This window comes from Octodon degus, unplaced genomic scaffold (genome assembly GCF_000260255.1).
Source record: "Octodon degus isolate 3935 unplaced genomic scaffold, OctDeg1.0 scaffold00100, whole genome shotgun sequence".
Taxonomy (NCBI): domain Eukaryota; kingdom Metazoa; phylum Chordata; class Mammalia; order Rodentia; family Octodontidae; genus Octodon; species Octodon degus.
Genome location: NW_004524676.1, coordinates 8,657,976 through 8,662,079, shown reverse-complemented (window position 1 = coordinate 8,662,079; position 4,104 = coordinate 8,657,976).

The window sequence follows — 4,104 nt, the reverse complement described above, 5'->3', positions numbered from 1 at the left end:
GAACCAGGGATTGAACTCCGGCCCTTGTGCTTGCCAGGGAAGTGCTTATTCCACTGAGCCATCTCCCGGCCCCAGTTTATCATCTTACAGTGCTGTCTTCCATCAGGTTTGCTTATTTCTCACCTGGGTGCACCATTTGGCTGCAAACAGCAGGAGCGTGAGAGCCTCTCTTCCTTTCTGGCATCATCCGGGTCACTTGGCAAGGGGGTATAAGAGCTTAGAGGCCTTTCTGAGGCCCAGGCCAGTGCTACTCTCTCATCTCTCTCTTCAGATGCTCTCAGTGGCGGAGAACTTGCTGCTCCACTGAGAGGCCTGGTCCATTTTTTTTTTTTAACATTTATTTATTTATTTATTTATTTAGTGTGTGTGTGGCCAGCTCAGCCCACCTGGGGGCGGGGCTGGTTGGCATGTGGTGCTTAGCTTAGCTTGTACTAAGTAGGTGCTCTAGACCACTGAGCCATCTCACCAGCCCCCTGGTCCATTTTTAAAACAGCTTTCAATGGAAAGTTCTTCTGTGCTGAAGACTGCTGCAGCGCCCTGGCCCTCCCTGGCCCTGGTCTGGCCCCGCAGGGCTCCAGCCTTAGCCCTTGCCAGCCGCCACCCTCAGGCCTTCCCAGGCTACCTGCACAGTATGCTCAGCCCTAAAGCCTGGTTCCTCAGCCTCTCCTTGCCCTGGTCTGACTCTACAAGAAATGCTCCGTCCCGTCAGCACCCATGTTGATGTTTTCTTTTCACTCCCAACTCCAGCACTGCAGGGGACAGGGAAAAAGCCACAGGGTAAAAGTGATGAAAGAAAGCACTTTCTCTGGCACCACAGAACCAGATGTATTCTCCAGGAAACACTGTCACTAGGGACAGCTGAGGCCCCAGGCTGGGCCAGCAGTAAATGTGCCACTGTCAGCTGCCTTCTGGGTCAAGTGGTCTTTCCGGGCCCATTTAACACCTTCCCCCTTGTTATGGTTTGTGTCTAGGCATCTTCCAAAGCCTCATGCAGTCAGTGGGGCAGCTTCTAGAGTATGTGCTTAATTCACGATGCAGTGCTGGGCTTATGGATGTGAGTGCTACGCCTACCTGGGGCCCGTAATCTGCATTACAATATAGGGAGGAGAAAGAGGCTAGCTGAAGCCTCAGTTCCTCCCTTGGCTCTTGGCTGTCTTCTGCCTCCGTGAGCTGCCACTCTCTGCCATGAGCCACTCTGCCTTAGAGCCAGCTGAGTATGGACTGAAACCTCCACTAGCTATGAGATAAATAAACCTTTCCTCCCTTAATTTTGGTTGTCAGATATTTTGCCCCAGCAATGAGAGAAAAGTAACTCAGACACCTCTGGAGGAAAAATATGTTTTGGTTTCAAACAACCAAGTTATATACATAAACCTTTTAAATATGCAGCTCCTAAATTGGGCCCTGCTTCTGTAGAAGTATTTAGGTAACTCTGAGTGGGAGAGTGAAGGTGTAAGAACAGAGGGGGCTTGCTCAGAAGAGTTTCCAAGAAGCCTTGGGAGCAAAGATGGGAAAATAGGAAGAGTCGGATAAATCTAAGCTTTGACCCCAGCTCTACCACTCGTGGCTGGAGCTCTAGCCTGTGTGCCCCATTCTCCGTAGGGTCCATGCTCTTGTAAAAAATCTTAACATCTTTCTTTTTTTGAGACAGGATCTTGCTATGTCAGTCAGCCTGGCCCTTAACTTACTGTGTAGCCCAGGCTGGCCTCAAATTCACAGGATCCTCCTGCCACAGACTCCTGACTGCTGCGATTATAGATTTGTTCTACCACAGCTGTCCTCTTAATTTCCACTACCCAGAGTTACAGGGGATGTGAGGCTGTGTTACCTTTGGCACAGGGCTGGGCACAAACATCGGTGCTGTCATCTTTCTAAAGGAGTGTTTCTTCTCCACATGACACAATGTACCCCAGAGCCAGTGAAATCCCAGAAGCATCCACATGGCCCTCCCAGAGTGGGTGTGATGAAAGAGAGAAGCCCTAGGCCTTCCCAAAACACATACTTCAGAGGATGGACACTGAAGGCTCCCAGGAGAGGTGGGGGACAGAGAAGGGTGCTTTCTAGAGGTTCACGTCTGTCGCATGGGGGTCCTGTGTGTGGGAAGTTGTGGCCGCACCGCTTTGGCTCTACCACTCAGCAGCCAGCCTTATCACTGAGCTGTCTGCCCTCTAGCCTCTTCCCTTTGTGTGCCAACTTGGTCAGCTTTCTCCTCTGGGAACAAAGGAGCTGCTTGGCTCTGGCACCTACTACCCCTGCCCACCCTCCTCTTTCAGGAGCCCAGCTCCAGGGACCCTGGCTGCTTCGAGCCCCTAGCATGCTGGCCCTGGAGGGGAGCGGGTCTCTTGGGCTGGCACGCCTCTTCTCACCGGCTGGCCCTCATCTCTGTCCCCAGTGAGCCCTGATGCTTTACTTGTCTAGGCTGGAGGCAGCTCCTCTCCCCATCTTCTGGCCAGGATTTAGAAGCTCTTGTTTCCATAGTAACCCCTGGGCATTTAACTAGGGGAAGAGGCTTCCCTCTCTCCTAGCTGGGCAGTTCCAAATCACTCCAAAAAGGACACCCTGAGGGGTGAGGGAAGAGTGTCAGCCTCCTGGCACACAGCATAATTTAGGCTCGTCTTGGCCAGAGTCCTTGTGGCTTCCTGCCATCCCTGCAGGGCCCCTGCCTCACCCTCCCCTTCTGACACTGTCACTCTGCTTACTGGACAGTGTTCTGGGGGTGAGGGTGGGACACAGCTCTGCTCTCTGCTTTCCTTACTATGAAATAGGTGCAGGGGCTCTTTGAACCCCTGCAGTTAAATATAAAATTGTATTGGTGGATTATAATACTTTTCCTGGGCAGTGGGCAAACAGCTTTCATCAGATCCCTCAGCGTGGTGGCAACTTCAGCCTGAGGCCCCTACCAGCACCTGTGAAGGATTATTGTAGGGGCTCGATCTTTGCTGAGAACAGGCATATAGGGACCCACACCTGCCCAGCCCACACCCACAGGCCGGCCGATGCAGGAGGTGCTAAGCTGCCCTGCCCCCCCGCCCCACTGCTGGAAAGGCCCCCTCTGACGGGAACACACAAGAGCCCTGGTGTCACAGGGTGGAATTTCCAAGCTTAGGTCACCCAGCTATCCTGGTTCCTGAAATTCCTGTCTCCGATTTCTTGGCTCGTGCCCTGACCACTTTTGCCCATTTCTGGTTATAGGTGGTGGTGGTGGTGGTGGTGGTGGTGGTGTGTGTGTGTGTGTGTGTGTGTGTGTGTTTCCTTTTCTCTGTATTTTTAGACTATGAAAAAATACACACAGTTCACACCCAGCTCCTCTGGACCCCTGGGCTGGCCCTTCTTCCCCTGACTGCCCTCCAATGCCAGCCCGCTGCAGGTCCTCACCTTCCCCTGAGAATTTCCAGACCTGCCCTCCCTGCCCACCCCTCTGCTTCCCGCCATGTCCTGAACACCTGTCATGGGGAGTTTCTAATCCTTTGTCTCTCCTGGAAGTTCCCTCACTGGGCCAGGTCTTCCTACTCCATTCCTGTGGTTTTTGGCTTCTTCCATTGTGAAAGCCCCCGATTCCGAGGAGGAGGCTGGCATCAGATGAATTTAGGGTGCTGCACCCAAACAGTTGTGTGCTGTGGCACCCTCATCAGTAAGGTAGTACTAAACAAACAAGAGTTGTACATGATGGCTGGGGAAGAGCGCACTTAGCACAGCACCTTGCAAGTGCAAGGGCTGTAAGAATGGAATGCTGCCAGGCATGGTGACATATACCTGTGATCCTGATACTTGGGGGGCTAAGGCAGGAGGACCGCACTAAGTTAAAGGCCAGCCTGCACTACAAGGGAGACCCTGTCTCAGAATAAACAAAATAATATGTTGTGGTCCAGCAAGATAGCTCAGCAGACTAAGCATCTGCTTAGGCAAGTGCAGGGACTGCGTTTGATCCCTGCTCCACAGGCCATGTGGGCCCCCCCCACTGAGCCAGCCGTCAGATATGGAGACCTGAAGGGCGTGGTGGCACATGCCTGTAATCCCAGCTCAGGGGAGGCTGAAAACAGAAGGATCACTATGAGTCCTAGCTGCGTAGTGAAACCTCGTACCAAATACATAAAAAATTGAATT